Source organism: Agelaius tricolor, unplaced genomic scaffold (genome assembly GCF_023055355.1).
Source record: "Agelaius tricolor isolate 1412-34295 unplaced genomic scaffold, bAgeTri1.0.p SCAF_4, whole genome shotgun sequence".
Lineage (NCBI taxonomy): Eukaryota > Metazoa > Chordata > Aves > Passeriformes > Icteridae > Agelaius > Agelaius tricolor.
The window spans coordinates 12,956,174-12,979,635 of NW_027269264.1; positions in this window are offsets into that span (position 1 = coordinate 12,956,174).

Here is a 23,462-nt window from a genome sequence, read left to right on the forward strand (position 1 = left end):
TGTATGCCAGGTATCAATACAAGGTTCAAACCTAGTCAACATCTTCATTAGTCATCTGAATGATGGCCCAGAGTATATCCCAGAAAGCTTGCAATTGATAGAAAATGGAGCAGTAATGATATGCCACAGGATTGTACTGGCATCCTGAGAGATGATAACAGGTTGGAGAAGTGGGCTGACAGAAACCTTATAAATTTCAACAAGGACAGGTGCAAAGCTCTGCATCTGGGGATGAACAACCAGAAGAGGCTGAGAGCCGCACAATTTGGGAAGCATCTGGGCAGACAAGACCTGGGGGTCCTGGTGGACACCAAGCACTACATGAGCCAGCTCTGCACCCTTGCTTGCACTTGCACAAAGAAGGATAATGTTGTCCTGGGTTTCACTGGGAAGGGTATTGTGAGAAGGTCAACAGAGAGGATCCTTCCCCTCTTCCCAGCATTGGTAAAGGCACACCTGCTGTGGACTCCCCAGTATAAGAGAGATATGGGCATACTGGAGAGAGTCAGAAAAATGCCACAAAGATGCTTGACTGGGGCACCTGTCCTACAATGAAAGGCTGAGAGAGCTGGGACTGTTCAGCCTACAAAAAAAGAAGACTCAGCAGGGTCTCCATCAATATGCAAAAACCTGAAGGGAAGCTGGAAACAAGAAAGAGCCAGACTCTTTCAGTGGTGCTCAGCAACAGGATCAGAGCCAGTAGGTATGATTGCTGCAATTGTAACACTATGAGGGGTTTGGGTTGTTTTTCTGTTTTGAATTTAACTGATTTGTAAGAATTTTTTTGTTACAATTTGTCCTTTAACATGGGCAGGGAGCATGGCAAAGCTCTGGTCCTTTCCCTGCACACCCTTCTGCAGTCACTCCTAGGCTATGGAACTGCAGTCAATGAGAGCACTTCAGTGTTGTGGCTTTCCACCCAATGTACTTCTGCAGCACTGAAACACAGCTTCATTTTATGAGCTAGGAATCTGAGAGCTCCTTCTCTTGCAGTCATCAAAGAGAATGCTTCCAAGTAATGAAAACTACAGGTTTAATAGATTAGATAAAGTACAAAAAGGCCCTGTAAATCTGGTGTTTTGCAGAAGAACATCAATTTTTATTCAGTGTTTTTCCCTTCCACTTTTTATGTAGTCTAAAGGGGTCTCCAAGGGAGATGCAGACAGCAGTTGCATCACTCAGAGAAAAATCTACCACATGCCTATTACATGGATGAGACCTGAGGATAAGTGTGGGACTTTTTGCTACCATTATTAAGGTTAAAGACAGGAACATTTCTCTGTGTTTCTGCAGAGTTTTATTTGCTCTATAGTGTTTACCAGAAATAATGTTGTTTTTTATACTCCCTTTTTTAAAGTTAAGTATTGCATTAAATAAATCTCAAAAAATCTGGGAAAAGCGCATAGACTCATCTGAGTTTCCTTTTCAGTCTCTCCATACACATCAATGAATGCACTATTCCACTTTTAACCTCTTTCCACATAAGGTCAGTCAGATCCTTCAGAAGGTTTTGTGCTGTCTTTTTCAGAAGAATGAATTATGGCATGTTCGATTGTATGGTGTGCACTCACTGTACCTTTTTCATGACTTGGGTGAATTGTGCCATGCAGGTACTGTAAATCAAATCCAGCATAGCATGAAACACAGGCAACAACTGGTTGACGTGATTTGTATCCCAGGGACAGATGTGTTGTTGTTGCTAAGGATGATGTCCTGGAGTTGTCTAACAGGGCAAAACCAGTTCTCTGAGAAAGGAAGAAGATTCCTGTTTGTCTAGCTGAGGCATAGAGCCGGCAGTGCATAGCAGAAAGTCATGAACTGTTATCTATTCTTTGTGGTAGTGCTTGGTGGAAGAGTTGGTTTGATTTCAACATTGCAGTCTGTTTAAATTGCTCTTCTGTGAAGTACACTGAAAGACTTATTGAAGCAATGAAAGCTTTTTCCACTTTGAAAATATCAGCAACACCAAATTCAATTTGGCATCACGGTGCCAAACAGCCGCTGAAGGAACATGCAGCATGAATTACCACAGTTCAGCAAAAATCAGCAAATATGTGGGGTTTTTTCCCCAGCTGTTTGGCATATGAAGTTATCAAAAAGAAATGGAGAGCAACAGACCCTGCACTCTTGTGCACAGCCCTGACAGGGGAGGGTGGCATACAGCTCACGAAACCTCTGAGGATATCTGGGGTTTCTAGGTCTAAAATCTCTGAGGTTGAGAAGATGGCATGAAATCAGGACTTTACAATACAGCAGATTCACTCTGTACAACAGCACATGAAAGGAAAGGAAATGCAGTTTGTCTTTCACATAGCAGAAAGCTTCACCAGCTACATCTTGCATACCTGAAAGCCATGTGAAGATCCTCATCAGCAATTTTTGTATTTATTACTCAGAATTTTTACCTCTTCACTCTTGCCAGTACTCCAGACACTGAAGAGTTGCTCCAGAGGGGGAAGAGCTTGGTTGACAAAACTCTTTTTAGACACAGACTCGATATTTAAAATGGAAAAAAAAAACAACCTAAAACTACAAAGATAGATAACATACAACAGCTTCAATTATTATTTTTACCTCTATAGAACTCTTTATGCACTAGTTTGACTCTTTAACCAAGAAACTCTTACTTTTCATTTCCATAAACATACTAGAGAACAGCTTCAAAATCAGCCTTAATGGAACTTTGCATGGACACAGCAGGACTGATGACTGCAACTTACACATAGCAAGTAATAGAATTCTTTATAGCTGTTTCATCACCTCTTTGTGCCTGAGATGCTTTTGCAGCTTCTGGCTTTGAGGGGCAGTGCCATTCCCACTTTCTCTCTATCAATTTGTATTCAATGTTCTCTCAATCCTTCTTTTGATGTTGATGCAGAGTGGTGTGAAAGGAGAGAAGGAAGAGAAAGCAGGAAGAGACTAATTGTCACTGAATCTGGCAGCAACATGGATGCAAATGGTTCTTTCTCACCCAGCAAATTTAAAATAATGAAAAAAAATCCTCAATTTACAGAAAGTGAAGTAATATGATACTACCTTTAAGCTTTTTATGCAATGTTTTTTTTTTGTTTCACTGTTAGTAATGAAGAATGATTGTAGCTGGGTGCCTGATAGGTAGAAAACACTCTGGGTCCAAGTAATCCTACAACTAAGTAAATTCTTTATTTCTGTGTAGTTAACTCTCACAAGTTACAGCAACACAGAGCTCAGTGGTCGATTTTCCATAGTTAAACAGTTTTACGTATGCATTGGTTTAATACACTATTAGTAATGACTTTTTTGCTCAACCCCTTGTTTGTTGGGCAGGAGTGGACCTTCATCCATTGTGTTGTTTCCTTCTTGTTTATGCTCATTAAAAACAGTGCTGGGTCTCACAGACAGGGAAGGAGCCCAGCTGGAGGGCTATCGTGGCTGAACAGTTCTTTCAGAATTTTTTACTTATTTCATACTTTTAAAAACTAACAGACTGATAACAGATACAGGTGTCATGGCTTGAATTTTCCAGAGGAAAATTCTAGCCTTCTGTGCTGCAGAAGGTTAGAACAAGACTGTCTTTCCCCGCACTACATGGTGACTCCTTATGATTCTACAGTGAGAAACACCAGATGGTACACAGGTGAGGTAGCACAGAAACTTCTGGGTGAGATCCTTCACTGTGATTCCTTTACACTTAGGAATTTCCAGACTTTTTTTTTTTCATTTCTTGTTAAAAACAATCTGCTGTGTACAACTGAGATAGCCCAGTGCTTCTGATGTAACTGTGAGTTGGGTTTAAAGCCTGCCCCTCCTGCTTACACCTTCCATATCTTGGTATGAGATTTGTTTTGGGAGGGACATGATCAAATGCATAGGGTAACATCAGGAATAAGGCAGTTGCCTTGTCTGTCTCTAAAGATGATGGAGGAAAGGACTGAGAAAAATTCATGCACAGGGAGGGAACACTCTAGGCACACATATTTGTCTAGCAGAACACTTTTGTGCTGCACAGCTGACTGTACTGGAAAGTGATGGTGCTACTGTCACTAGACTGTTTTCACAAGAATAACATCACAGACACAGCAAAATTACTGCCCATTCTCTCAGTAGGGGCCCTTAAGCTTTCTTACTGTGATCTCCCTGAACTGATTGTCTAAAGTCAATTCTAACATAGTGTGGAAGCTTGAAGCAGAGAATCACCTTCCCTTTTTTGTTGCATCTGGAGACCTGGCTGTATCATTTATGCAGGCAGTGAAAGGTCACAGCCGGCCTAGTCACTGTTAATGAGTTGTACACTGACTGTCCAGCATGCCTGCTGTGAGTTATACTGAATGAAAGAGTGGCAAAGCTACCACTTCTGGCTGATTGGAGCTGGCTCAGACCAAAGCAGGTTGATTAAGACTGATGAGGTACCCTTCACTTTCTTTTCATTCGCCACCCCCAAATACATTTTAGCAATTTTGCTCCAAACTATGGATGCAAAAGGCTTCTCACAAAATGCAGTTAATGGAAGGTTCAGCAGGAGGAACACAGGCAGCCTGAACACAGAGCAGGTGCAGGCACACAGCTGGGCTGGCAGGACAGTAATCAGGGGAAAACACTTGGCTTCGAATTTAGCACACCACCACACACCTTCATTAGCAGCAAATCAGCACACGGGAGAACAAAAGAACAGCTTTGTGACTGCCTGTCCTAGACGGACCGAAGGAAGCAGCGAGATGACATGTAGGTCAGGACACCGGAACGCTGACGTAAATTATCCTAAACTAACAGCATGACAAACTGGACCTCTGACTTGAATTTCCGTGGAAAAAGGGACACAGAGACAGCGGCAGAAACTCTGAGGAAAAAATCAGTTAATGGAAGGGCTTCCAAGACATCAAAGTTTTGCTTAAGTTCCAGGAAGACGAATATGTACAGTCTGAATCTTCTCTAAAAGCGAGAAGGATACTAACCTGTAGGAGACCTAAATAATGAGATACCTCTTAAAATATGTACTCAGTGAAAAATGTTGCACTTGGAAAATTACTTCTCAGCAGATTAATTGCTTTTTCCTGCATTCATTGTTTAATAGTCCTTCTAATCCATTGTGGTAGGGATGATGTATTTCTTACAGAACTAGCAGCATTTCATTCTACATTGCCTCTTCTTTGAATCTAGAAACAATGGGCAATAAAAGAGGGGAAAGAAATGTAACTGAAATAGAGTCACTGGGAATTCCAGCTCACCAGCTTTTACAAATAATGATTCCCATTTATTTCTCCAAGCCCTAGCTTCTCTAGCCTATATAAATAAAAGCCATGGTCAACTAGCAAAAATTAAACCAGCATGATTTCCCTTTTTTTCGGGGCTTTTTGACAAGGACTATCTTTTTGTAGGTGAAATCTGAGATTTAATTCTTGTATTTGCAAAAAACCCCAAACAACAACATGTAATGCTAGAATCATTAGTCTGTTGCTTTGTCTAGCACTGTCTGTTATTTATCCATAAAAACCATTATTCCAGTTGATATTCCCATGTCAGCTCAGAGGCTGAAGAGAGACCCCTGGATCCTCTTCTTGTACGCTTTTAGAAAACAGCCCCTCTCATACAAGCTGTACGAAATCAGAGTATTCAAGAAATAGTAATAAAACAATGGTTTTAACGCTATTGGTAAGGCACAAGCTTCAATCTTAACACATACATTAGTTAACAATCTCATAATTTGTCCTCCATATTAGGTGAAATCTATCCTTCATGTATGAAGGATCCATATATGAAGGTTATACCTAAACCTGTACAGATGAGACAAAAGTGGAAATGACTCCACAGAACAGGTGAAATAAATGCAGGGCTGATCCTGCAAATGTAGAAGAGCCTGGTGCTACTCCCTCAGGACTGTGACCAGGGAGAGAACCCTCTTTTGCTTGAGGGAAAACAAAGTAGTGGCCTTGCAGGAGAAAAGGCTTTGATGCTGTACTGCAGTGGCAGGACCTGGCGGAGGCCAACAGAGCAGTGCCAGATAACATGCAAATGCAGTGCCAGATAACACGCTGAAAATGCAAATCCATGGGGAGACCTGCCTGTGCCACAGGACACATACACCCCAGCAGATGAGCAATCCTGAGCAGACAGCTGGTCCTGTGCATACCTCACATAGCTACACCACACCAGAGGAAGGGCAGAGGAGTCAGACAGCTTAAAAGCTGTTGAACTGTTGAACTGTAGAGGCTCAGGGTCAGAGTTTCTGCTGACGTATGCTCACACCAGGCTTCTAGGGTTTGTCCTTCAATCTAATTCACACCTAAAGAAAGAAGCAAATCAAGCAGCGCAAAAGCAACTTCATCCTTTTAAATTGCCTTTCCTCACTGCCCTTTATGCCCTCTTCTCTCTCCATTTAAGCACTGCATTTCAGAGTGGGTGCCTCAAATTGGCTGCAATTTATAAACATGTTTTCCTCACAGCCAGATATTGATGGGAGCAGCATGGAGCCCTGGGGCTCTGTGGACACCCTGCAGGCAATTTTTGGGATACTGCAGGTGGATTAATTATTTCTATTTCTACAGGCTGCTGCTCTGAGGCATAACATCCATTCTAGGCACATAAAACAGCAATTAGCAATGCCAAGCATGGCCAGACAACTGTCTACTTTCAAACAGTCACACACATCTTCAGGATGATCTGTTAAACTATTCACATTCACCACTGCAGTTCCTATGGGCTCAGCTGCAGTAAACACAAAGAGCAGTAGTCAGGGATCAAAAATGGCATTTTCATTGCATTAGACCATGGCACTCTGAGCATCCCCAAAGCTTCCAGCTGGCTTGACTGGGAACAGAAGGGGTCTTCAGGGGCACCAAAATTACTAATAGGGTCCACATTAACAGCTGCCACTAAGTACCAAAGTTTATTGTCCTCAGGATAGCTATCTGTGGTAGCATGCTACTTATTCCATCAGATGAGGATGAACAAAGGAAGACTCTAACACGGACTAGGGCCCAAAACAATCATCTGGTGAAAATAACATTGTGGACAATACCAGAGTGCCATTCCAGACTCTGCAAAGTCTGGAGCAGCCTGGGAGCTATGAAGCTTTGTAAGTAGTGTTGGAATGCTGGGGAAAAACCAATACTGTATGGGGATGGACTTGCTGAGAGAAAAGAGTAATCTTCTGTTTCAGCAAGCCTTAGCAGAACTACTAAGAGAGCTGCATTTGTTTGGAGCACAGTCCTTCTGAAATGTGTGGAGCACTTTTGGTGAAAACTCATAGGGCAGTAATAAGGACATTAAAGACAGGCTGGGAAAATGAGGACTTCACAAAGGAGGACATCAGAGTGGAGAAATAAAACTGACTAAAATTCCGGCAAAGGAATCAACCTTATACATAGGTGAAGATGCTTATGACATCAGAAGAGTATTCTCCAAATATATTTTCTGCAGTGATTAGGGACAAAATCTTTTAGATGTGACAGCATAAAAAAGAAAGAATAATATTTCATTTCCCCTTGTAATTTTCCATTTCAATTAAGTGAATAGAATAATAATATTTAATACTTTGCATTTTATTATATTATTGCATTATAAATTAAAATTATGATTAATGATAGTGGTTGTTTGAATTGCATTTGAAGACTATTTATACCAGTGCAGGACTTCTGACTCTTTTCTAGTAGGCAGAACACTTTTTTAACGTTTGCTTTATTCATGAGATTAATTATGGACAGAAGGTGTGTGAAGGAATATTTGACATAAAACAGATGCTTACATGACAGCAAGTTCAATCTGTATTTGGAGGTTCCTCAACTGGCATTTTCAAAATTTCTTCTGGAGTTGAAAAAAGCATTTAAAATAGTTATTTCGCTGTAAGTGAAAATACAATATTTAGCCCACAGTATCTTTTTTTCTGTCAAAATAAGGAAACTGAGAACTGAAAAAAGTTTTTCTTTACACAAATGTCCTTCCATTAGAAGTCAGAAGTTAGTTTTGGCTCATTAGAGTGGAAGCAACAGCAACTTAAAACCCACTCAAACCAAAAAATGCTCAAAAACACTGAAAAAACCCATCCTAGAAACATTAGAAAGCCTGTTAGTGCATTTCTCCCTGTCCTGAATGCTGGGCTACACTGTAATCTCAGAAATGTTCACTAGGCCTTAGTCATCATGAACAGCACCTGAGCTCAGCTTCTCTTGAGTTTATGAGACACACTGTCTGCTCCCAGGAACTGGTGCTGTCTAAAAACCTCCTGGTTGTGACAAACGCCATTGGAAACTTATTTTTTTCACCTGAAAAACAAGCCAAGAGGAACAACATTTTTGCTGTTGAACTTTAAAAGAAAGTTTCCAACTCGAATAGTGACCAGGACGTCAATGTGTTAAAAGCCAAGGCTCTTGTGAACCTATAAACAGTGGGCCCAAGTGAGACCTTTTCACCTCCAGCATCTCCCTCTGAGTGGGGCCTCTCAGAGCCAGAGAATTCTCAGGTTTGCTGTACTTGGAGCACCACTGCCAAACAAAGCCTGGGCCCATGCCCCCACTCCTCGAGGCTCTTCCCTTTGCCTGCTGAGAAGATGCAGACATCTGACATGAGCACTTCACTGAGCTCAAGGGAGAATTTTCACAGGTACCTTGTATGTACTGTGTGAAAATGCTACAGAAAATGTACCTGGAATTTCTTAAGTACTTTAGATTGGTAAGTTAGGCCTATAAATAGGGGTTGAAGTAAATTATATAGAATCTTTTGAAAATTGTTTAAATTAGATTATTGTTTTAGTGGTGTTAAACTCTTCAGGCACAAACTACCGTGCAAGTCCAGAGCTAAGTTTTGCACAGGAGTCTATGTTGAGATTTATGACTCAGTGGAAGGGCCTCCCTTTTTGTTTTCATCCTTAACCTTTCCCATCTTTATACTTTTCCATCCCCAGTCTTCACACAGATAATTTTTGGTTGATTTTAGTTTCAGATTAATTGATTTTATGTTTCAGTCCAATTTTCCATCTGTGTGCTTTAACCATATAATAAGTAAGAGAGTGAACTGAGCAATGTACTTCATTAAGGTTTCACTTTTATATTAAACCTGGTTTTGCCATTACTGTTGCTGGCGATTCTGTGAGCAACGTAAAATACTCACACAGAAAATCACCTTTGCAAAACAGTAAGTTTCTGTCATCTTCTTTAGAATTACATGCCTTTTTTGGCCAGAGACCATAGCACAAAAACAGGGCCTAAGACAGAAGTAGGAAAAATGTCTCTGTTCTGCTGAGCTGTTCAAAATCTCTCAAATATCTAAAGCATAGAGGGGCTAGAAAAGACTGGAAATGTTAGAAGTGACATGTGAGGTCACATGGAAACTGCAGAAGTGAGCTCTTCTGCAGTGATCACCAGGTCACCATGACTTTCAAGAAGTATTACACAAAAAATGAGAGACCAGGATGAAAATAATCATGGAGAGGTAGCTCCTCATGCAATGTCACATTGATGCCTAGAGAGGCTACCTAGAACAGAGGATAGATAGAGTTAAAGGAATAAAGTAGGTATTTATTAAAAGGTCTCCCAAGGATACACCTTAGGCAGTGCAAGAGCCTGGCCAGGGCTACACCCAAAATGGACACTGGATCATGCATTTTCACTTTTATAAGTTTTGGTCCATTTACATATTGGGGTTAATTGTCCAATTACAGTTTCAGGTTATGAAGTCCCATCCTCCCAGATTGCTCTCCTCCACTCACTCTTGTTTACACTTTTTGGGGCTGAAGCTGCAGTGGCGTCCTTTGTTCTCAGGCTGGAAAAGAATTGTTTTGTCTAACTAAGCTGTGAAGGGAACTTGCTAACACTTTATATGAAGTTCAGAGTTATATAATAATGCAGTACAGAATCTGGAAAATATAAAAGCTAAAACTTAAGGTATCACCATTATGCTGGTAGTACTTCTTGTCAAAAGATTTAAATTCTTGAAGTTTGCTAGAACCTGAAGAATACCACAGAAACCCTAAGAGATTCTCTTAAACAGAAAAAAACAATTTATTCAGAAAATCCCCTGAGCAGATGCAAGCAAGAATCTGCCTTGGAAAAATATATATCTTGGCATGTTCTCACAATTTTCCAGGCATCCATTCAAGCCACCATGTTTTGTTCTTGTGGGATTTTTTTTTTTTTTTGCTTCAGAAATAGTTTTTATTTGTCGATGATGCCAGAATCACAAACTTCCTCTGCATGCATACAGAGTTTGCAAACATTTAGAATCATAGCACCATAGAATTGTAGTATCATTAAGGCTGGAAACTTCCACTAAGTCCAACAATTAACCTAACACTGCCATGTCCACTGCTAAACCACATCCCTAGGCACCACATCTGCATGTTTTTACATAGCTGCAGGCATGGTGATTCCACCACTTCTCTGAGGAGCATGTTCCAATGCCTGATCACTCTTCACAGAAGAAATTTTTTCTAGTATCTAACTTAAACCTCCCTTGCTGCCACTTAAGGCCATTTTCTCTCCTGTCAGAAGTACATTTAAAGAACACATTGCCTCCCCTACTGCTCCCACAGACCACAACTGAAAACTCAGCACCTTTTACTGAGTAGGTAGGTCTCTTATGTATCTGCTTAGTGGAAAGGCTGAGCTAAATCTCATATACTGTTTTGTCCAAAGCTTGGGTGGGGAAAAGGTGTTAAAGTCACTCACAATTATCCAAGGAGAGTTGTGAGCAGAGAAGGTAAGGCTAACAATCAGGTGCTTTTACAGAAATATTCTAAATAGCAGATGAAATCAAGACAAATCAGCACAAAAATTATGGTTGAGGGGACTTCACTTAGCATGTGTTTTTGCAGAAAACACTAAAACCTGGCATGGTTGTGCTGAATAGCTTATTTACAGACACCCTTTTTAAACCTCTACTTTGAACACTTGTGTAGTAGGGCAAAGGGACTTTGTAGGGAGAGGAGTTTGCCAGTCCCAGACCTCCCTGTCTGACCTGCCACCAAGAGAGTTTTAAATGACATCCTTCTCCTAGAAAAGTCTGGAGATGAATGGGATCACCTAAACTAAACAGAACTAAACTATTGGGTCTGAGTATTATTCAATTTTCTCTTTTCTCACTAAATCGCAAAATCTGACAATATGCCTCTTTTCTTGAAAAACAGCAACATACCTTGCTGCCTATAGCTGCACACCCAAACCTTAGCGAGCCATGTCCCTAGTCACTTCAATGCATTCTCCAAAACCAGTGGAGGATAAAGTGCTGATGGACATACACCTCATAGTGCATTTCAGTGCCATATCAATGAACGTATAATAGTGCAACACAGTGACTTTCTCAAAACAGACCAACGAGGCCCCAGTTCAGGTGAAATAAATGACTAATGTCCTAGCACTGTAGTGGTAGACTGCCTTACTTCACATTAACTCAGGACTGCAAATCCTCCCATCTCAGAACAATTTTCTTCTCCATAGAAACAAATGCTTAGGAACCAAGGGAACTTGGTTCCTAAAATGTAATTAATCTACAATATGTATCATTTCCTTCTGATTTTCCTGTGAGTGAAGACAGGAAGCTACTGAGTCCAGAAAGCCTCACTGAGAACTATGGCCTCCAGAGTTCAAAGTATTTACCATACTTCTATCTTCTGCCCAAGTCATCCACTGTGGTGAAGTTTTCCAAGAGAAAACTAGCACCAGCTGTTTGCAAGGGACAAAATGAGTCAGGGAAGCACCAGAAATCAGCTGAATCTTTTCAGTCAGCAGATATGTGACCCTAAATGAAAACTGTTCAGAAGCAGACCAAGCTGCCAAAAATGAAAAGGACAAAAAGAAAAGCAATAAAAAAGAAAAAATGCAGAGTGTTTCTGGAGCTGAGATTTGTCAATGAGAACAGAAACTGCCAGGTGCGGGGGAAAGCTGTTACAGTTCTGCACACCAGAACTAACCTAGCTCCAGTTTCTCAACTAACCAACACACAAGAGATAGGGGATAACTCTGACAAGTTAAAATGCAAGAGCTGAGTGCTAAAGTAGATAGACCAAGCTGTCAGAAAATCAGGTTATTTAAGGTATCAGAAGAGAACTACCCCAAAACATGGTGAGCAGAACCACTCAGTTTCTGCAGAACGCTGGCAGCCTCTCGGGTTTATGTGCTGAGTTAAGCCACTGGAGACAACTCCACTTACTGGGGAAAAGCAAGGGGTGTTTAGGATGAAACTGCCTATTTCTGGTTTGTATTTCTATAGGCCCCCAAACCCTAAAGACTGCATAGGATAGCAGGAAAAGTTGTTCTGTCCAAATATGCTGACTGTTTGAAGGAAAAAAGCCAAACAAGAGCAGGGAGACAGTGGAGCACATAGGAAAAATAGATCACTACTGCACATAATGGCAGGTTGTGGGCATGATAAAATAAACTTTTCCAAAAGTAGTTCACCAAAGGTACATTTTAAAGATAGAAATTGAGAAAGAGCTGGAATCCTTCCTTTCAGGACCAGGAAGTGAATGTCTTCGCTTTTCTTATCCAGTTGATTTAAAGAAAGAAACTATGAGGCACATATCTGCTTCAAAATAAATATTCTTTTGAAAATTGTGCCAACAAATTTGGGACTAGGTGAACAGTCCAATCAAGCTTTGCAAAGTATAATGATAAAGAGCTATTATATTGCTGGAGCAATGTTTATAAAAGCCCACAATTTGCTGTTATGTTGGGGGGGCAAGGGGGGGGAGGAGTGGGAAGGATATGAAAACTACGCATTTGATTTGGGTGTCTTCATGATTGTTACATCCAATATATTCTGATCTTTTAATAGTCTAAATTCTGTGGTTCAGGAGATTTGGCTTCAAATCACAGCTCTGCTGCAGATGTCATTGTGTGACCTTGAGAAAATCCACTTGACCTCTTTTCTCTTTGTCTGTGAAGCAGCAACAACACTCCTGCCCTCCTTTAGGGCAACAGGAGCAAAAATATCCCAATTATCTCTGTAGATAACTGCAGTCAAGCTGAGAAACTGAAATAGAAAGGGAAAGAAACAGCAGTTAGATAATCTTACCATATACATATATACACACACACACAAACAGGCACACACGGACACACACACACACTCCTATATGTATAGAGATTAAGTAATGTAAATTTTTTAATATGAGAGGGTTTTTGGAGAGGGATTTTTTTGTTTTATTGTTTATTCTTCAGGGATAGGATTGTGAATTACTCTGTAGATAAACATATCTTGAAAATTATAATTTTTATGCAGTTTTATCAGAAGCTGACATAAAATATCATAGTTCCAGTAGAAGTTTCACCTTCTAGCATTATGCATGGGCAGTTTATTCAACAGCATTGCATTACTGCTTCGTATCAGAAGTCCTAAAAAACACCTGAAAGTGTTTTTAACTCACTATACTTGCAAGATGGCTGCTAAAAGTTAAAATACAAGCACATTAATTTATGATCTCAGTCACTGAATAAAGCCCAAACTGTAACAAAAAAGACACGGGAAAAAAAGCAGTAGTTTATGAAGGGAAAGAAAGCAGCATAATCTTCTGCAGAGGTAAAGAAACACAGCCCTGGGAACATGAATATCAATATAGCAGAAGATAGAGGAGTTTTCAAACAGGAAAACTACCAGTTTTCCTTGTTTGCTCATAGAAGCAGGGACTGTATTTAAAAAGGAAAAAAAAACCTGAAAGAAAATAAACAGGGGTTAGATCCCTAGATATCTTTTTTTTAAATTATTATTTCTCTGGCATTTTCAAGGGTCCTATCACAATACAAGCCTAAGCAAGTGCAACAATGACATTCAAACTCATAGCACGTGGATAGCCTCTTACTCCCACAGGCTCACCATGCATCCTAATACAACCTGCCTATTTTCAAAAACAAACTTCTTGGGGGTGATTTCTGACTCAGTTCTTGGCATACTCCTGCTGCTGGCAACTGAAAAGACATGTATTTTTGATTGTGTAGGCCACCCAAGGTTTGATATTTATGTTTGCAAAATGCTCTGCAGAATTATGGGCTTTTGAATAATACAGGGTTTCTCCTTGTGACATTGTTTTTGTTTTATATGAAAAGATGTTGAATTATGGGAAAAATCCTTTTTTTTTTTTTTTCTTTAATAAAAGACTGAATAACTAATTCCTTAAGAAATAGTGACATCCTTCCTGGATTTATCTCTCTTTGTAAACAATAGGGTGCTTGGGGAAGTATATGATTTCCAGTTGACTATTACTGGTAATTTACTTCTGAGACATCTGCCATCCCAGTTAACACTAATTCACAGAACTGCAAAGCAGGAGCAATTATCTGGCCCTTCCAATTAGCTGACTACAGCCTATATATATATATATATATATTGTTAGTAGTATATATACTGCTGACATCCAGTATATATATATATCTATGTATATAACTGACATCCAGTTTGCATTCAAATTGTGATGGAAACCAGCACATACCAGTGGCTGTGAATTTGCTGTTTATCTTACTCCATCTGCTGGGACATGCAGCTCTTTGCAGAAGCATAGCAGAGGACAGAAACTTCAGATGTACTTATGACACCAGCATATACTCCTCTACTTACAAAGCAAAGCCAAACGAGACCAACAGGAATTTACAGAGTTCTCATGAACCTGTTAGTCAGCAGATCAGTGCTGCTGCTGCTGCTCCATGCCTCTGAAATTCCAGTGGGAATCAAGACAAGCCCAGGGACACTGAGAGACAAGAAGAAAAATGAGGCAAATAGCTGTTAAAATGAAAAAAGAAAAATCAAAGGCTAATGCTTTGTAAACTTCCAGAAGCAGAAGACAAACATTCAGCTCCAATTCCTACTTGGAAAGTGAATCAAAAGAAGATGGCATGCATGTAGAAACAAAACCATCCAGTAGGCATAGCAAAGGAAAAGAAAATGCCACATACTCAGTATTTGGCAGTGGCAACCATGTTCCTCGTTGCTCAGATTGATCATCATGTTCTGAATGATGAAATTCATCTCTCATCAGAGAGAGATTGCCTATGCTCCTCTTCCCTCTGTCCTCCTGCCCTTTCCCAAATAATGGCAAAAAGATAGCCAATGCATAAGCTACTGAAGAATAATTTCAGAAGTAGCATCTTTCCACCGGCTTGCACATGATGTATGTAATATGAAACAGATTTTGTCTTTCAGCACAAACTTTCAAATATTATGGGAGAAAAGAAAAATCACTGTTCCCATTTAGCAGTCAAAAGCTGGCCCTGAAGTCTCATGTTCTGAACCCCACAGCCTGTGGGGTTCAGAACATCCCACACCTCACTCCTCACCAGTGCTTTCAAAAAAGCTGATGGGAAATGAGAAGTATTATGAGTCTTATCTGTTTCTAATGCTGGAAATAAGGACCCTCTTTGCACACAACTCACTAATATTTTTATGCTTACACACCTGCTGTGCAACAACATAGGCAGCAAACATCTAGCACCATCAGTGTGGCTTCTTCTAAACTGATCCCTAAAGTACCATCAAGTACAGATGTTGTCCAGGTGTTTTTTCCCTTCTGCTGCAGCAAATGCAAAAGCTACTCCAATATTCTTTACAACACAAGTATTCTTGTATTCTCAAACTTAGCATTAGCACTTTTTATAAATAGTTTTCATATTCTACCTTCTTATCAGTGTTGCAGGAAATTCTCCACAGGGATCTGAAAAACCTGATATTGGATGAAAGCAGATTATACACATATGCATGCACACATATGGAAACTAGAAGTTTGGATTTTGGGTGGGGTACTCAGATGATTAATATAATCAGAAAACCACAGACAAACGAGTAGTTTCCTAAGTCTATTGGACTGGTATTCTCCTACAGTCCTCATAATCCAAAGGGACTAAGATATAGCATTAGATTATATAAATTAGAGAAGTCAGTGTAAATGTATCTCAAAACGTCTAACCTACAAATTTACCCACACCTACAAATTTACCCACTAGGAAAATATTCCACACCATTTCAGATACATGGCTTAGATGTCATCATGTCCTACTTTGAAACCTGTGTTTCTCTCAGTTCAGAAAGCAGCCAGGCCAGCTGGTCAAGGATTGTCTAATGAGTCCCAAGTTTACTACTCACTTGACATTCATTTTCCTTATCTCAGACTTGGAGGGGACCAGGGAAGGTTCAGTTTGTTTGTATGTCTCAGCACCACTAACTTCTCCTGAGGCCATCACAGAAATTAAAAACCTGGAAGAGAGAATGAAAAATGCTGTGAGCACAGTGATACAAATTGCCGGGGAACATTTGTCATTGCAGTTTGGTGGCATAAACTGGGCATTGAATGTGCTGGTTACTACAGCTACCAAAACTTTGGGGGGAAAAAACAAAAGCAAAACAAAAACTTGCTTTTTTTCCAAATTGCCTGTGTACTATGTCTCCTTATAAAATTTTGATGATTTGCCACTCTTGCCAAAAGCAAGAATAACGCATTAAAAGATGGTGCTGGTATGACCAATGTTTGGGCATCTGTCATTCCAGCATCTGATGTCAGGGGTAAGTAAGAGTCCTCTGCTCTTATGAGGATTTGAGGTCCTCCTGGCCAGACTTGAGATGTGTTACCAATCTGAACCAACGGGCTGACAAAGCCAGAAGTTGAGAGCACATGGAGACATGATTGGCTAGAATGCAGTACAGACCTCAAAAAGTGGCCTAAAAATGAAAGTATATTCACACTTTATCACTGTGACAGAGATTAAAAAAAAGACACACCTGACCTTAGCCCTTAGCTTACTCTAGAGAAAGGCCAAGCCTAGGAAAAGCAGCATGAAGTTTTTTTCATGGGTACTTCCATGAAATAAAACTGAGCAATAAATAAATCTCTGAACTGCAGGAGTCAGAGATGAACTGAGAAACCAGGTACACTTGGACACTGTGCTGAGCAGACTGCAAGAATTTACATGAACCTCCCACAGGCAAATCAGCTCATTCCCTATTATCAGGTAGTTACTTTTAGCAGCAGCAATATCACTGCTGCAGTTACAGAAATGCATCGTGGTACAGGTCAGGGTGCCTGATAGATAGTGGCACAGTGTGTACAACTCTTACAGCAGCAACCTGCAAAGCCCCTCTGATCCCTCTGATGAATTATACCCTAAGCAGGTATACATCCTATACAGGTGGAATGGTTGAGCAAGGCACAGAAGAACCTTTATTGCTGATGACTGTCTGCAACAGTTTTGAGATACCAGTCTAGCTATAGATGAATCATATACAGCAAGTCTGAGAAAAAAAGTCACTAAAAAACCTAAAGAAAATCTTGGTTACTTGGAATGTGATCAAATACTGGAAAAGGCTGGCCAGAGAAGTTGTGAAATCTTCATCTTGAAGATGATCATGAGTGACCTGGACGTGTCTCTGAGCAACCTGCTCTAGCTGGTCCTTATTTTAGTAGTAAGCCTGGATTCAGAATCTCTAGATGGTTTTCCAACCTCAACCCTTCTGTGATTCTATGAAATAAGCACATTTTACTGTCATGAGACAAGGCATTGAGGATATAAGACACAACTTTTAATCTGCAGCATTATACAAGTTTCAGGCAGCCCTGAAGTCATTAAGGCAGTACTCAGGTGTTAATTTGCACAAGGAGACAGTGCAGTTCTCATAGCAACTCCAGATCAAGAAGACAGAAAGGTAGCTTTTAGGCTGCTCAGATGTTATTCCCTGTGTTCCAGACCCTGGGTGGTGATTCCCTGTCACAAAATTCTCCACTCTGTGCACCTTCATTAAATACTGAATTTAGGATTAGTTTAAAAATGCTTTGAGGTAAGATTTTGTGCTATCACAAAGACTGCTTTCAGATCATTCTGGCAGACTTGGACAAGACTCCCATGTCAGAAACCAGGATAGCAACAAAGCTATACTGATTTTCTACTCAGAGGTCATCTAGGACATTCTAGCTAAAATTCTTCTGCTGGCTATCCCTAAGAGTCACATGTTTGTCCTGTTCTCTTTGACTGACTAATTTAGCATCAGCACCTGTAATCTGTGTGCTTTTACTGCAGCACTAAAAGGATTTCCCTGGCTTTGCTTTCCTGTAATTCTATGCCCAGAGGCAATTCAATTCCTGCTTGTTACTGCACAAGATGACTCACTCTTTTCTTTAAAGAATTCTATTACCAACAAGCAATGACTCATCACGACCAGATTAGCACTGCCAAGGTATTGGGACTCTGGCCATTTCCCATGCAGCTTGAAATTCTGCATGCTCACAATGCTTGGGAAAGAGTGCTTGCATCTGCTGAACTAGTGGTTTTCACTTTGCAGCAAGCATGCACTTGCATTCTTCAATGTGTTACAAGTTCCACATAAAAACACTTCAACAAATAGTTTCCCAGGACAGATATAAAAGTTTGGCAGACACTTGTGTGGAGCTCTTTGGAGATAGCAAAATTATTGTTGGCAAAATTGAAGTTCTTGAAACAGCCTACTTTTCACTTGGACCAGCTGAAAAGCAGTGGGAAGGTAATTCCTTCCCTACAGTGTATCTTTCTGGTCAATTTGGTACACAGATAATCCCAGAGACAAAGAAGTGTGTTATATTGGAAGGTGTTCCACTGATTTTTTTCCAGTGATTTTTAAATCTTGCCTTCAAGATCGAAATTATTGACTTCACTGTTTGCTTTCCATGCCCTCAACTTAGTAGTGAAACATTTCATACCACATTGCTGCACATGTCATGTAAACAGTTTGGACAGAACTGGAAGGGGAAAAAAACATACCTAGAAGTCAGCCCCAAGGCAAGGACACTGAGTTGTCCCACACTGATTGCAGAGCTGGGACCATGCATGAGGAAGCACCAGCATGGGGGATGGCATGGACCTGGCCACATGTCCCTCCTGAGAGGCATGGTCTGAGGGAAGAAAGCATAAAGCTGCCAGTACACATCACTTCCTTCACCTGCTGCTGCTCCCCAGCAGCTAAGAGTCAGCAAAGCTGAGCCCTGCCCACACATTTACACATCAGTGGAAAAACCCTGACTCTTCATGTCCTTAGATCTTAATCTTCTTAGATTGTCATCTACTGCAGCACTTGACTCTGTTCAGCTCTAAATCCCTTTTGTGTGCCACAGTAATAAATCTGCTGAGAAGGTTTTCAGAGGCTAAAGAGAGATCATTTGGAGACAATCTGACTGCAACATCCATGTTCTTTACCCCAGAGCAGGTCTGAGTGGCACCTTTTGCCAAAGCAGACGCAGGATTTGCTTAGTTGCTGGCACAGACCACTGAAGTGAATCATGCCAAGTGACGTTTAGCATTATTGTTAGCAGCAGAGCACCTGGGCACAAAATGCTTGGAAAGAAATGTTTGGGCGTTGTAACTCCACAAGTAACATGGTTATGGACTACTGGATGGTATTTAACATGATTTTGTTGTTGCTGTGGTTAATTATCTCATATTGTGCAGAAACTACAGTCAGAGGCAACCAGATATTTCTGGAACAAGCGTACATGAATTAGAATATTAAAAGTGACTTTCTAAATGCCTTTTTGATCCAGTACAGAAGTCCTAGGACTTCAACAGTTTCTCAGCATGGAGGATTCCTGGAATAATGCTGCTATCCGAGTATCTAAACTCAGTTTAGATACTGAGTATCTAAACATCTAAACATCTAAACATCTAAACAGTTTAGATACTGAGTATCTAAACATGTTAGATTGACATGAAGAGTTCATCCACCCTTTTTAAGGAGACACAGATTAAAGAATAATGTGAATAACATGATTTTCTCAACAAGCATACAAAATGAGAATTCAATTCCACCTTTGATCCTAAATTGAGTGCTCAGGCAAGACCAAAGAGCAAAAGGAAGAGGGACTTTGCAGCATTGCCTTTCCTTAAATGCAAAAGGGCCCCTATGCTACAATTTCTTGTCATATCCCTCTGGTACTGATAAATTGCATTTGCAGACTGTTTGACCTGCTGTACAAAATTGCTTTGCTTATTATATTAAGATGATGGGAAAACCAAATTAAAGAATTTCTCTCCAATTTCATCTCTTTGCTGAACAGCTTCCTGCTGTTATGCAAGTTTATCTTCCCAACAGATTAAGCAATGGTTTTAGGGTCATTTTTCTGCTTTACTCATGGTGGTGGAACAGAACATAACTCATATATGAATTTAAAGCATTATTTTTTTCTGCTCCAAAGGAAAGAGAGCAGGGATTAGAGATCATAACACTAGGAGTGCTTGCACACAAACTCCAGCCTAAGTGCTGTCAATGACAAGAAGTTCAGAGAGAGCCAAGAATAAAATAACAATTTCTGTAAAGCTTAAATCATAACTGATCTATCTTCCTTCTCAGTAAAAAAAAAGAAAACGGAAAACCAACAGGAAACACCAAGTTTAAAAAGCTCAAAACATTCTGAACACATAATTTGGTGGCTATGAGTGTTTTCTTATAAATAACAGTTACTCAAATAAAGTCCATACACCAACTCCAACATGCTAGAAGAGACCTTAAACCATTTGTGTCAGACTCAAGAGCACCACTATCACTAAGCAATGGTACTTGTTTGGCTGTGTCTATCTTTCACTCTAACAGACAGGGCATCTTTCTCATACTCCGAGGCCCCATCACTGCTGAGAGTGCTTAGCCACTACAAATAGTGTACTGAAAATCAAAATGAAACTAGAAAAAGAGATGTATTTCCTACATCAGAATTAAATTGGTTTCAATTTTAAAGTTGAAACCAAACAACTGCATCTTTTCATTTTCTCAGTCATTGCTGATAAAATTCCTACTGCTTTGGCTTGCAGAAAATTTAATTCATGAACTATGATCCCACAAAATGAAAGAAATAGATCCTATCCCCCAAATCTTTTAATAAGTTGATTCAAACCAGATATAGATAGCAGCAGTCAAATATTGCATAGAGAAAATGACAAATTTCCATGGCAAATACCTTACAAAACAGCTGCAGCTTATTTCAGATATCAAGATTTGGGTGCAACATAACAAAGGTGAATGTTCAAGTAGAGCTGTTCACAGTAAAACTGAGAAAGATCTGTAGACACCATCAAGGTATCTCTTCTCCAACCTGTTACAAAAGCAGCCAGGATAAAGCTGGTGGCTAGACTGAAAACCTATTTATGGAGGCTGGTGCTGTTGATGAAATGGAGGCTCGTGTTAACCTTTGGACATTTAATAAATAGGGATATGCTTTGATAGGCGTGGAAGAATGTGTAAATACTCAATATACGAACTACAGACAAGCTGGACTCGTTATTCTATGATGCATAGAGATATGACATAACCAAAGCATGGGATCAACAGCAGAATCAAGCATCTGCAATATTTCCTAAGAAAATCTCCAAAATACTTCTATAGTACTCAGACCATTATCTGCCTTTCATTTTCTCCTGCTACATGCAATACTGACAGAGTGTGCCTGTTAAAGTGGTAAAATAGGGAGATGGATTTCACAACTTAATTGCACAACTGTGTTAAAAATAGGTTGGGCTTCACCCAGGCTGTCAGAGTTTTCAGAACATAGACCTGAAGGACAATGCATGAAGTTTTCAGTGACAGCAAATTGGATTAAAATCATATAGCTAATGGCATTACGGTCAAGTCACAGTGTGATATGTAATTGAAAAGATCTGTTGGTGAATCTGGCAGTGCTTTCAAGGCCCTTGAGGACCCTTAAGCTATTTGTATTAGTCAGACCTAGTGCACGTACACCTGTGTCATAGCACAATTGTCCCCTCTTGTCTTTCTTGTTTCTAAACAGAAGTGTTTTAGAAAGGCCAACAATACCACAAAATATCATGTGTTACAAACCATGATTCACCTCTGAAACATTCCCACTTCACTGAAGTCACTGAAAATGTATGTTTTTCTGTAGACTTTTAAATCACTCATTAATTTCCAGGGTATAACAAGTGTCAGCCATAAGCTGATTATTCTCTTAATAATTCTCTTCAATTAAGTCATTCTCTTAATTCATGATTGCAAACTATCCAAAAGCTTACAATGGAAGTTTGAGCTTGTTTCTGCCAGGCAGTAGAGTGCAATATCTTCCTATTTAGAACAGCAAAGCTTTACCATGGCCTTCATCAAGAGAAATAGAATTTGTTCTCAGATATCCTGTGTGTTGCTACCCAGCAGATCTTACTCTATTTCAACAAACTGAACTGGGTACTACATGTATTCCTTAGTGAATTTCATAGCTCTTTTGAATTTAAGAAAAAATGATAACATAACTGTAGGACCACAGCTCTCTTGTGAGCTTTTAAATTGTCAGTCTTAGAGATTAGACTTTACCTTCAGTGGTAGATGCCTGCAATAATTATCTATCCTACTTTTTTTTTTAATCGACAATATTAATTTTCAATTCACTTTCTTTTCCTCTTACGAGTCCTCTGAGTTTTCTTTTGAGTCTCCCATCTTGTTTCTTTTTCTAATGATGCTTTAAAAAAAAAGCTCTATGGAATCTAGAGATTATTAATTATGATTTTGTCATAATTAATAATCTCTAGATTCCATAGAGCTTTTTTTTGTCATAGATTACCAGAGAGCTTTCTTAATTCACAACATTCCCTGACTCCAGGCTATTTGCACAATAAGGAATCATATTTAATTTAAGACCTAGGAACTGGCATGTCAATTTTCATTAAAATATATTTATAGCTCATATTTCAGAAATATGGTATTTTTATAATCAATGGTTGAGCCATATTAATTAGTTTCAACAATTTTATAGTTGAACAGGAGGCTGAATAGCTAAGGAAAGGAACTAATGTAATTACTTCTGCTGCTTTCAGTCTGGATTGATTTAGGTGTGCATCTTAAGCCTTTTCAGACAAGCCAGCTCAAATTTAATAATGAAATTCACTGTACTGTCTTTGGCCATTTGTTCAAAATTATCAAAAATGGCTGAAATTTGTTTGGGTTCTCTAAAGAGTAGTTTCTCTATCAAGGGGAAGAAATTAAATACATCTGAAAATACCACTTTTTTTGCAATTTGCTGATATAATTGTGGCCTGCTACCCAGGCATGGATTTAGATACATTATAGAAAACTGCTAACATGACAACATGATTTTGACTCCACTTGAAAACCTTTAAAATATTGTGACATGAACACTGAACAACTTGTCCCAGTCAAGTTAGTTAAGGCACAAAACATAGACAGCAATATACTAGAGCTGGCTTCAACCCATGTGTGTGTGTCTCATCTTGGTGAGACGGGGAACAGGCAGCATCAGGGTGGGGAGCATACTACAGAGAATACTAACTGAACCACACTGGCATTTTTCATAGAGCTGTGTATTGAACGAGTGCATTATTGCTAATTGGAACCTACATTTTGGGGTAAATGAAAACTCCAGGGTAACATCAGGTATGTTCAAATAAACAAATTTTGTGTTAAACATTACATTCTCCATGCACAGACTGTCTAGAAGAACCTGTCCATACGGTATAGTCACACTCATGTAACTCATATCCATCTATCCAGAGACCTCAGAGTCCAGATGTAAATGATGGAACAGTGGAAAGGAAAAA